This window comes from Budorcas taxicolor, chromosome 15 (assembly GCF_023091745.1).
Source record: "Budorcas taxicolor isolate Tak-1 chromosome 15, Takin1.1, whole genome shotgun sequence".
NCBI classification, from domain to species: domain Eukaryota; kingdom Metazoa; phylum Chordata; class Mammalia; order Artiodactyla; family Bovidae; genus Budorcas; species Budorcas taxicolor.
Window position 1 is genome coordinate 309,058 of NC_068924.1, and position 12,793 is coordinate 321,850.

A 12,793-nucleotide genomic window follows, 5' to 3' on the forward strand; every position below is an offset into this window, starting at 1 on the left:
TGTGTTTTCATTTTCATTCATTTCTATGCATATTTTGATTTCTTTTTTGATTTCTTCTGTAATTTGTTGGTTACTCAGAAGCGTGTTGTTCAGCCTTCATATGTTGGAGTTTTTAATCGTTTTTCTCCTGTAATTGAGATCTAATCTTAATGCATTGTGGTCAGAAAAGATGCTTGGAATGATTTTGATTTTTCTGAATTTATCAAGGTTAGATTTATGGCCCAGGATGTGATCTATCCTGGAGAAGGTAAAGGTGAAATTCATTGTTTTGGGGTGAAATGTCCTATAGATATCAATTAGGTCTAACGGGTCTATTGCATCATTTAAAAATATGGAATACATCAAGAATTTGCATGTCATCCTTGCACAGCGGTCATGCTAATCTTCTCTGTATTGTTCCAATTTTAGTATTTGTGCTTCCTAAGTGAGCACTGTATTAATTTTTTTTAAATACAATCATCCGCATATATAAGGGCATGTTAAAAGATTTTTGTTTTGTTTCGTTTTTTTGCTTATATTTTTTTCAAGTGTGTGCCATTTTCATTTTATGCAGATTACACTATCACAAGACAGTTCAATTGACATAGCTACAAGCCAGGATGACATCTGGAATCCTAAAGCTGAAGAATGAGCTCTGGAAGTATCAGTGAGTTAAAATATTTTGAGTAGACTTCAACAAAAGTCTAACATGATGGGGATGCGTGTAGTATCTAACTTAATCTTCACAAGAATACTCTAACAGTAAATGAACAATTTTCCATGAGACACTAAGTTTTTGTGAGGTGAAATAGTATGCCCAAAGTCCCATACCTGTTAAATGGGAGAAATAAGATGCTAACTCAGGTTTTTCTCACTCTAAATCTTTCTTCTTTCCCATTCACTGTTCCTCCTTCTGACACACTGCTGTTCACCCAAAGGGCATAGCATACATTTCACCTCCTGACACCATGTATAACACGGAGGAAGACATCTATTTGGTTAAATTTTATAGATTGGCCAGCTAGTGGATGTGACTGGGTCCTATGACTAAAAAGCTAGAGGGAGAATTTCAAAACAAAGCTTGCCAGCACCAGTGTCCTGTTGTAGGATACCTCCCCAAAATAGCCACTATCAGCACCTATCTCCCCAAAGTGAGTCCCAATTGCTTCCTGCCTCTCTGGGAGACTCTCTCTAAGATCAATAAGTGGGTTTGACTCAATCTCCTTTCAAGTTTCTGTCACTTTACTATTTGTAATGCACTGTCTTATAAGGAGTGACTATGATCTCACTTTATCAAAAAGGTCAATCTTGTCAAAGCTATGGTTTTTCCAGTAGTCATGTACGGATGTGAGAGTTGGATATAAAGAAAGCTGATTGCTGAAGAATAGATAATTTTGAACCATGGTGTTGGAGAAGACTCTTGAGAGTCCCTTGGACTGCAAGGAGATCCAACCTGTCCTCAGAATGTTCAGAAAATCAATTCTGAACATTCATTGGAAGAACTGATGCTGAAACCAATACTCCAGCACTTTGGCCAACTGATGCAAAGAACTGACATTGGAGAAGACCCTGATGCTGGGCAATGTTGAAGGCAGGAGGAGAAGGGGAAGGCAGAGGATGAAATGGTTGGATGACATCACTGACACAATGGACATGAGTTTGAGTAGCCCTCCGGCAGTTGGTGATGGACAGGAAATTCTGGCGTGCTGAAGTCCAGGGGGCCACAAAGAGTCAGACACGACTGAGAGACTGAACTGAAACTGAATGACCTCACTTACTTTATTAAAATTGTTTAACTTTATTATAAAAATAGGTGATCTCTGTAGGAAGGAACTTTTATATGATTTTCCCCCTGTTTTATTAATTATTGTGTCCTCACTGATAGTATAGTTCCTGATATTAAACAGATACATTAAATTTTAAAAATAGATAAATAATCATTACATCTAAATTAATAAAATTGTTTATATATCTATCCAAACTCCAAGGCAGAACACATTTAATATTAAATAAAAGGAAAGAAAAGTTTGCTGTAGGTTGTTAGAAACTATGTTTCTAATACAATATTGTAAAGTAAAATAAAATAAATAAATAAATGTAAAAAGCCTAACTGGATCAGAATAATTGGGCTAATATTTTATTCTAATTTGCAATAACTTCCAAATGATTCTAAAACTATTTTTTCCTTAATATTATGCTTTTTGATCCTATCTACATGATTTGACCCACCAGTATCTTTACAAGTACATGTACTTTTAAAACTTTGTGGAAAATCCCAGTGAATTTAATTAAGCATAAGTCAGTCTTGGATACATTCCAATTCTAAGACTCAATATGACAAAAAAAAAAGAAAGACTCAAGCGTAAATGTGGTTAAAAATGATAAAATGTCCTGATCTTTGCCCATATCAGGAAAAAGATCTTATCCTTGTAAGAACTGATATAAAAATTTTAGGATGTCCTTGGCTAGGCCTTTAGGCATTTAGGCCTTTAGGCATTGCATAAAAAAGGACAAGAATATTTTTCATGTCTCAAGTCAGCTATTCTGGATGATATAATGAAAATGGCTGAATAATTGGATGACATTTTTCTATCTTGAGATTAGTGGGAAAAGAAGTAACTAGAGACATTTTTCCTGAAAACGGTTAGTTGTTCTTCCTGTGTCAAAAGAGCATTTATTTGTCTTTGATAAATTATCCCAACCTGGCATATTGTGTACATAGTTTGTGCATGTGTATGTGTGTGTTCATGCAGCATGGAATTTCATTTTAAATTTTACACTGCAAATGAAAACAATCTTCTGAATAATCAGACAATTCCATGAATAAAATGGACAGACAGTGGAATGAAATAAAAATCAACCTCTAATAATAATGTAGTATTTTACCATCTAGCATTTAACTTGATAAAAGAAGGTATTTCAGGTCCTATGAGTGAGTTAAAAATTCTTCCTTCAGATTGTGAATAAGGATCCAGAAGGTAAAACTAAAGAACCAGTGGGAAGTGGGCTTCCCCATTGTGTGGCTTTATTATGTAAGAAACTAAATTACTCTGAAATAAATCAAACTTAGATTTAATTCTAGCTTTATTACTTTAAAAAGTGCAACCTTTGGAAAATTATATGCTCTGAGCCTTAGTTTCTTCAACTGAAATGGGGACTATATATCTTGTTACCATAAATTTTCACATGACATATTGAATTGTGAGGGCATGTTTATAGTCCCCTTTAGGAGTTTTAAGAAGTGGCTGATTTAATCAGAACAAGATCTAAAGAGAATTATATGAGCTTCTTCAAGAAAACAGTATTCTTGAGGTCAGAATAAAAGTGGAAAGACGTGGGCAGGAGGATGTTTCAGTGATCCAGGAAGAAAACCTGTGGGGGAGTAAGTCTCGTAGGGAAAGATCAGATTTGTGACATATTTTGGAAGTGAGACAACAGGATTAAAATCATCAATAAACAATCTGAGAGTAATAAATCAGTGAAGAACACTGAGATTTTTCTGTTTTCCCTCGGCAATTGCTAGGAAGGTTGCTACGCTGCTGCTGCTAAGTTGCTTCAGTTGTGTCTGACTCTGTGCAACCCCATAGCTGGCAGCCCACCAGGTTCCCCCGTCCCTGGGATTCTCCAGGCAAGAACACTGGAGTGGGTTGCCATTTCCTTATCCAATGTATGAAAGTGAAAAGTGAAAGTGAAGACGCTCAGTCATATCCAACTCTTAGCGACCCCATGGACTGCAGCCTACCAGGCTCCTCCATCCATGGGATTTTCCAGGCAAGAGTAATGGAGTGGGTTGCCATTGCCTTCTCCACAAGGAAGGTAGTACCATTTAATTTCTTATATTGTGAAAATATTTAAATCTATTTTTTATACTAGGTTGATATCCAATTGTACATATCCTAAACTGGAGAGGCTGCCTACACAAAGTGGGAAATAAGTGGGCAGATAGGTGCTAGAGATACAACGTTAATTTGTTTAGCATGTATTGGTCAGGAAAAGAAGGAATATCTAACTAAAGACCCTAAAGAGTCTCAATGTGGTTTGAGAAAATTCAGGATGGTAATGTTCTATTTATTTGAGCTACTCACAGTGAATTTATAAATTAGTTAAAGTGACCTCAAGTGTTATACATTTGTGACTTTATATATGGTATACCTTTTTAAGGAGTTCACTTCTCATCTTCTCTTCTTGTTTCAATTTCCCTTTAAAATTCACCTAAAGTATTTGCTTCCTTTGGGAAACATTTTCCAGTTTCAGTTTCATTGATATATTCCTACACTGTTACACTTAGCTTGTGTTAACATATACTCTTATAATGGTACTTACTATGTGTGCCTCGAATTTTCTGATTCTGATGGTAGGGAGCTATGCCTTATTCTACTTGGTAATCACAATATCTATATATATAATCCACACATATTCTTTTCATTGAGTGGATGAAGAAATGAAATTTCTAATGCATTAGGGTTTCACCAGTGGCTCAGAGTACATCATAAGAAACGCTGGGCTGGAAGAAACACAAGCTGGAATTAAGATTGCCAGGAGAAATATCAATAACCTCAAATATGCAGATGACACCACCTTTATGGCAGAAAATGAAGAGGAACTAAAAAGCCGCTTGATGAAAGTGAAAGAGGAGAGTGAAAAAGTTGGCTTAAAGCTCAACATTCAGAAAACTAAGATCATGGCATCTGGTCCCATCACTTCAAGGGAAATAGATGGGGAAACAGTGGAAACAGTGTCAGACTTTATTTTGGGGGGCTCAAAAATCACTGCAGATGGTGATTGCAGCCATGAAATTAAAAGACGCTTACTCCTTGGAAGGAAAGTTATGACCAATCTAGACAGCATATTCAAAAGCAGAGACATTACTTTGCCAACTAAGGTCTGTCTAGTCAAGGCTATGGTTTTCCCAGTAGTCATGTATGGATGTGAGAGCTGGACTGTGAATAAAGCTGAGCAATGAAGAACTAATGCCTTTGAAATGTTGTGTTGGAGAAGACTCTTGAGAGTCCCTTGGACTGCAAGGAGATCCAACCAGTCCATTGTGAAGGAGATCAGCCCTGGGATTTCTTTAGAAGGAATGATGCTAAAGCTGAAACTCCAGTACTTTGGCCACCTCATGTGAAGAGTTGACTCACTGGAAAAGACTTTGATGCTGGGAGAGATTGACGGCAGGAGGAGAAGGGGATGACAGAGGATGAGATGTCTGGATTGCATCACTGACTCAATGGACCTGAGTTTAAATGAACTCCAGGAGTTGGTTGTGGCCAGGGAGGCCTGGTGTGCTGAAATTCATGGGGTCTCAAAGAGTCAGACATAACTTCGTGACTCAACTGAACTGAACTGAAGCGGCTCAGTGGGTAAAGAATCCAACTACAATGCAGGAGATGCAGGCAGACACACGTTCAATCCTCAGGTTGGGAAGGAAGAAGATTCCTGGAGAAGAAAATAGCAACCCACTCCAGTGTTCTGTCCTGGTGAATCCCATGGAGAGAGGAGCCTGGTGGACAACAGTCCATAGGGTCACAAAAATTTCACGTGACTAAAGTGACAGCATGCAGAAATGCAATAATGCATTCAATTTTTCTTTCTCCTTGTTTTACAGGTATACTTCTAATAGGTTAACTCAGCTCCTCTCCAGACTAGATGTAACCAAGGAACAATATATCTTACTTTGTCTTCCTGGGCTTCACACAGAATCCAAAGGAGTGAAAAGTTATTTTGGTTCTGTTCTTGTTCCTCTACATTTTGACCATGGTGGGAAATTTGCTCATCATCACAACTATAATAGTCAGTAAGATCCTGAACTCACCAATGTACTTTTTTCTTGATATTTACAATTAAATCATTCATAGATTTAGTTTTTTTGCTCTTCTATTTCCTCAAGATTTATTTCCTACTTATTCTTTGGGAATAATACCATATCTTTCCAATCCTGTATGATCCAGCTGTTTACAGAGCACTTTTTTGGTGCATCAGAGATCATCCTTCTGCTGGTGATGGCCTATGACTGCTATGTGGCCATCTGTAAGCCCTTGCATTATTTGGTGATCATGAGGCAGAGGGTGTGTGTTGTGATGCTGGTGATGTCCTGGGTTGGAGGTTTCTTGCATTCAGTAATTCAATCTGGCACTATCTATGGGCTCCCATTCTGTGGCTCCTATACTGACACCTATGTGATTGGCATCTTAGTTGTGGCCGATGGAAGACTGATCTTCTCTGTAGTGTTTCTGCTCTTACTCGTCTCCTGTGGAGTCATCCTACACTCTCTGAAGAACCTGAGTCAGGAACAGAAGCAGAAAGCACTCCAGACCTGTGGTTCCCACATCACTGTGGTTGTCTGCTTCTTTGTTCCCTGTATTTTCATGTATGCGAGACCTGCTAAGAGCTTATCCATTGACAAATCATTGAGTGTGTTGTTTTCAGCCATAACTCCCATGCTGAACCCATTAATTTACAGTTAAAAAATTCTGAGATGACTAATGCTATGAAGAAGCTCTGGAGAGAAAAAAAAATATCACATAAAGTGGTAAATCCAATATGAAGAAGCTAATTTAGCATTAGAGCCAATCTTCTTGGATTGTAGAAGTTTTCAAAGTGATACAAATGTCTTTTTCTCTAAAGGAGTTATGATACTTACAATTAAAGAATGGACTGTAAATTTGCTCTGCTATTAACAGTTTCTCTTTTAGACTGCAAACTTTATAATGTCTGGTTTGGCTCAGCATCTAAAGAAGTAGCATGTATTTACAATAGGCAGTCAATAAATCATATGCAATGAATTAATCTATGGAATTTATATATATTTCCAATAACTTTTACTTAATTTCTGCTTTTACTTTTATTATTTTATCATTCTTAATGTTATTGTCAGCAGTCTTGTATTTTTATGTTCATTTTTTTATTTTGCTAGATAAAATATTTAATATTATGTAGACTATTCTCTTCAATCAATTTCATTTGTGTTAAAAATTACATTTTAATTGAATCAGTTCAGTTCAGCTCATTTCAGTCCCTCAGTCCTGTCTGACTCTTTGCATCCCCATGGACTGCAGCACACTATGCTCTCCTGTCCATCACCAACTCCAGAAGCTTGATCAAGCTCATGTCCATTGAGTCAGTGATGCCATCCAACCATCTAATCCTCTGTCGTCCCCTTCTCCTCCTGCCCCCACTCCCTCCCAGAATCAGAATCTTTTCCAATGAGTTAACTCTTCGCATGAGGTGGCCAAAGTACTGGAGTTTCAGCTTTAGCAGCTTTCCTTCCAAAGAACACCCAGGACTGATCTCCTTTAGAATAGATTGGTTTGATGTCCTTGCAGTCCAAGGGACTCTCAAGAGTCTTCTCCAACACCACCGTTAAAAAGCATCAGTTTTTCAGCACTTAGCTTTCTTTATGGTCCAACTCTCACATCCATACATGACTACTGGGAAAACCATAGCTTTGACTATATGTACATTTATTGGCAAAGAAATGTTTCAGCTTTTTAATATGCTGTCTATGTTGGTCATAGTTTTTCTTCCAAGAAGCAATCATCTCTTAATTTCATGGCTGCAGTCACCATCTGCAGTGATTTGGAGCCCAATAGAATAAAGTCTATTATTGTTCTGTTGTTTCCCCATCTATTTACCATGAAGTGATGGGACTGAATGCCATGATCTTCGTTTTTTGAAAGTTGAGTTTTAACCCACCTTTTTCACTCTTCTCTTTCACTTTCCTCAAGAGGCTCTTAATTCCTTTTACTTTCTGAAATAAGGGTGGTGTCATCTGCATATCTGAGGTTATTGATATTTCTCCCTGCAATCTTGATTCCAGCTTGTTCTTCATCCAGCCCAGCATTTTGCATGATGTACTCTGCATGTAAGTTAAATGAGTAGGGTGATATTTAATGGACTATTTTAGATTTTTAAGTAAGAAACAGAAAATATAATGGCTAATAAATAGCAACCATGTAAAAAGGAATGTGTAGAATAAAACTCCTTTCCATACCAAATCAAATTCTCCCAGTTGTTCCAGATGCATTCCTCTGTTCCTAAAATTCTTCAAGCAAATATTTTTCAAAAATAAGTATATGTGCATATATGGATTTGTTATAATGTCTCTCTGTATACATGTTGCATTTTACTAGTCCTTCTCCTCAAAATCTTTACATATCAGGCTATATAGACTTAACTCATTATGTTTCCTTATACTGTTTAAGCGTTATTTGAAAATACATTGAAATTAATCTAGTTCTTTTCATATTTTCCTATTTTTTTCCAATGATAAGCAATTCTACAATAAGACTTTATAATTTTCTAAATGTGAAATCTTAGAAGTAAAATTGTTGAGTCAACCAGTATACACATTTAAAATGTTAATGTTCATATTTATTGCCAAAATGGCATATATGACCTTCAATAAATTCACTACTCCCCTAACTCTGGAAAGTGTATATTTGATTACATTGTTAAAAATCAGTAATTGATAAGCATTGCTGGTATATGACAGTCTTAAAATTTAAATTGTGTTTGATTTGTATGCTTTAAATACAAATAAATAGGTTTAAATTTTGGCATCTCTTCACATCTTAAAATCATGGAAATTCCTTTTTATAATTTGCTTGTGAAAGGATTTCACATGTTTTATTTGACTGCTGATCTCTTTCCATACTGTTCTTATTATTTAAATAAATACTAAGGAAAGCATCCCATTTACCATGTGTGTTGAATTATTATGTTTTCAGTTTATGCTTTGTTTGATTTGATTTATATCCATAGGGTGCAGAATATCTTGGGTCAAGTAGAATTATATTGACATTTGTGTATTTAAATCTGTCAATATTTTAATGTCTTTTATGATTTGCTAAGAAAGAATTTTCCTATTACAATTTTACCAAAATATTCTCCCATATTTGTAAACTTTTAACTTTTAAGTCTTTAAAAATATATGACCCATCTTCACTTTGATATAAAGTATTAAGTAGGGATTACATTTTAATTGTTTTTGAAAATATCCATGTTTATGCATGTATTATATAGATATAGATGTATAATATATAATATATGTGTAGATGTATAATAGATAATCAATGTAAACTATATAATATAGATGCATATTTTTCTCATTACTTGATATTCAAACTTTGTATTGTACAATATGCTGTGTTTGGATTAAAAAAACAGGGCTTTACTGACTTCTAGTGATCTCTCTCTCTTTTATTAATTGAGGGACAATTGCTATATAGAATTCTGTTGTTTTCTGACAAACCTCAACCATGAATCAGCCATAGGTATCCATATATACCCTCCCTTTTGAAGCTCCCTCCCATCTCCCTCACCACCACACCCCTCTAGGTTGATACAGAACCCCTGTTTGAATTTCCTGAGCCATACAGCAAATTCCCATTGGCTATCTACTTTACATATTTTAATGTAAGTTTCCATGTTACTCTTTCCATACATCTCACCCTTTCCTCATCTCTCCCTATGTCCATGAGTCTATTCTCTATGTCTGTTTCTCCATTGCTGCCCGGAAAATAAATTCATCAGTACCATTTTTCTAGATTCCATATATATGCAGTAGAATATGATATGTATCTTTCTCTTTCTGACTCACTTCACTCTGTATGATAAGTTCTAGGTTCATCAGCCTCATTAGAGCTGACTCAAAGTTGTTCCTTTTTATGGCTGAGTAATATATCCCACTGTGTATAAGTACCTGATTTTATACATTCATCTGTCAATGGACATCTGTTGATGACATTGCTTCCAGGTTCTTGCTATTGTAAATTGTGCTTCAATGAACAATGGGATACATGTGTCTTTTTCAATTTTGGTTCACTCGGGGTATATGCCTAGGAATGGGATTGCTGGGTCATATGGTGGTTTTATTCTAGTTTTTTAAAGAATCTCCATACCATTTTTCCTAATGTCTGTATCAATTTACATTCCCACCAACAGTGCAAGAGTGCTCCCTTTTCTCCACACCCTTTCTCGCATTTATTGTTTGTAGACTTTTTGATGATGTCCATTCTGACTGGTGTGAGGTGATATCTCATTGTAGTTTTGATTTTCATTTCTCTAATAATGAGCAATGATGAGGATCTTTTCATGGGTCTGTTAGCCATCTATATGTCTTTTTGGAGAAACGTCTGTTTAGGTCTTTTTCCCATATTTTCATTGGGTTGTTTGTTTTTCTGGCATTGAGTTGTATGAGCTGGTTGTATAGTTTGGAATTAATCCTTTGTCAGTTGTTTCATTTGCTATTATTTTCTCCCAATCTGTGGGTAGTCTTTTCACCTTGTTTATAGTTTCCTTTGCTGTGCAAAAATTTTTAAGTTTAATCAGGTCTCACTTGTTTACTTTTGTTTTTATTTCCATCACTCTAAGAGGTGGGTCATAGAGGATCTTGCTTTTACTTATGTCATTGAGTGTTCTGCTTGTTTTCCTCTAAGAGTTTTATAGTTTCTGATCTTACATTTAGGTCTTTAATCCACTTTGAGTTTATATTTGTGTATGGTGTTAGGAAGTGTTCTAACTTCATTCTTTAACATGTAGCTATCCAGTTTTCCAGGCGCCATTTATTGAAGAGGTTGTTTTTGCCCCATTGTATATTATTGCCTCCTTTGTCAAGCATAAGGTACCCATAGGTGCATGGGTTTATTTCTGGGCTTTCTATTTTGTTCCATTGGTCTATATTTCTATTTTTGTGTGAGTATCATACTGTCTGGATGACTGTTCACTTCCATTCATTTCAGTTGCTCAGTTGAGTCCAGTTCTTTATGACCCCATGAAACACAGCACACCAGGCCTCCCTCTCCATCATCAACTCCCGGAGATTATGCAAACTCATGTCCATTGAGTCGGTAATGCTATCCAACCATCTCATCCTCTGTTGTCCCCTTTTCCTCCTGCCTTCAATCTCTCCCAACATCAGGGTCTTTTTAAATGAGTCAGCTCTTCACATTAGGTGGCCAAAGTATTGGAGTTTCAGCTTCAACACCAGTCCTTCCAATGAGCACCCAGGACTGATTTTCCTTAGGATGGACTGGTTAGATGTCCTTACAGTCCAGGGTACTCTCAAGAGTCTTCTCCAACACCACAGTTCAAAAGCATCAATTCTTCAGTGCTCAGCTTTCTTCATAAGCCAAATCTCACATCCATACATGACTGCTGGAAAAAAACATAGCCTTGACTAGATGGACCTTTGTTGACCAAGTAATGTCTCTGCTTTTGAATAAACTATCTAGCTTGGTCATAACTTTCCTTCCAAGTAGTAAGCGTCTTTTAATTTCATGGCTACAGTCACCATCTGCAGTGATTTTGGAGCCAAAAAAATAAAGTCTGACACTGTTTCCACTGTTTCCCCATCCATTTACCATGAAGTGATGGGACCAGATGCCATGATCTTCGTTTTCTGAATGTTGAGCTTTAAGCCAACTTTTTCACTCTCCACTTTCACTTTCATCAAGAGGCTCTTTAGTTCCTCTTTACTTTCTGTGATTAGGGTGATATCATCTGCTTATCTGAGATTGTGGATATTTCTCCTACCATTCTTGATTTAGGCTTGTAATTCATTCAACCCAGAATTTTGCATTATGTGCTCTGCATATAAGTCAAATAAAAAGGGTGAGCATATACAGCCTTGCTGAATTCCTTTCCCAATTTGGAACCAGTCCATTGTTCCACATCTGGTTCTAACTATTGCTTCTTGCCTCCATGCAGGTTTCTCAAGAGACAGGAAAGGTGGTGTGGTACTCCCATCTCTTCAAAAATCTTCTGTGTTTTGATCCATAAAATTGAAGACCACAAATCATAGTCAATGAAGCAGAAGTAGATGTTTTTCTGGAACTCCCTTGTTTTCTCCATAGTCCAGTGATGTTGTCAACTTGAACTCTGTTTCTTCCTCCTCTTAGGTTTTTTTTTTAATTTTTACTTTATTTTACTTTACAATACTATATTGGTTTTGCCATACATTGACATGAATCCACCGCAGGTGTACATGAGTTTCCAAACATGAACCCCCCTCACACCTCCCACCCCATATCATCTCTCTGGATCATTCCCATGCACCATCCCCAAGCATCCTGTATCCTGCATTGAACATAGACTGGCGATTCATTTATTACATGATAGTATGCATATTTCAATGCCATTCTCCCAAAACATCCCACCCTCTCCCTCTCCCACAGAGTCCAAAAGTCTGCTCTACACATCTGTGTCTCTTTTGCTGTCTTGCATACAGGGTCATCATTACCATCTTTCTAAATTCCATATACATGTGTTAGTATACTGTATTGGTGTTTTTCTTTCTGGCTTACTTCACTCTGTATAATCAGCTCCAGTTTCATCCATCTAATTAGAATTGATTCAAATGTATTTTTTTTAATGGCTGAGCAATACTCCATTGTGTATATGTACCACAGCTTTCTTATCCATTCATCTGCTGATGAACATCTAGGTTGATTCCATGTCCTGGCATTACAAACAGTGCTGCAATGAACATGGGGGTATATATGTTTCCTTCTATTCTGGTTTCCTCAGTGTGTATGCCCAGCAGTGGGATTGCTGGATCATATAGCAGTTCTATTTGCAATTTTTAAAGAAATCTCCACACTGTTCTCCATAGTGGCTGTACTAGTTTGCATTCCCACTAACAGTGTAGGAGGGTTCCCTCTTCTCCACACCCTCTCCAGCATTTACTGCTTGCAGACTTTTGGATCGCAGCCATTCTGACTGGTGTGAAACGGAACCTCATTGTAGTCTTGCTTGCATTTCTCTGATAATGAGTGATGTTGAGCATCTTTTCATGTTTTTGTTAGCCATCCGTGTG

At 36.8% G+C, this 12,793-nt stretch overlaps 1 non-coding gene and 1 pseudogene across 1 annotated transcript; one reads left to right on the forward strand and one right to left on the reverse strand.

The window, feature by feature from the left end:
* Positions 1–325: 325 nt before the first annotated feature.
* On the reverse strand, positions 326–432 carry LOC128061055 (U6 spliceosomal RNA). The gene has a single exon (XR_008200675.1). It is a non-coding gene; the product is annotated as a U6 spliceosomal RNA (small nuclear RNA).
* A 5,193-nt stretch (positions 433–5,625) lies between these two features.
* LOC128060580 (olfactory receptor 4A47-like) lies at positions 5,626–6,523 on the forward strand (annotated as a pseudogene).
* The last annotated feature ends 6,270 nt before the right edge of the window (positions 6,524–12,793 follow it).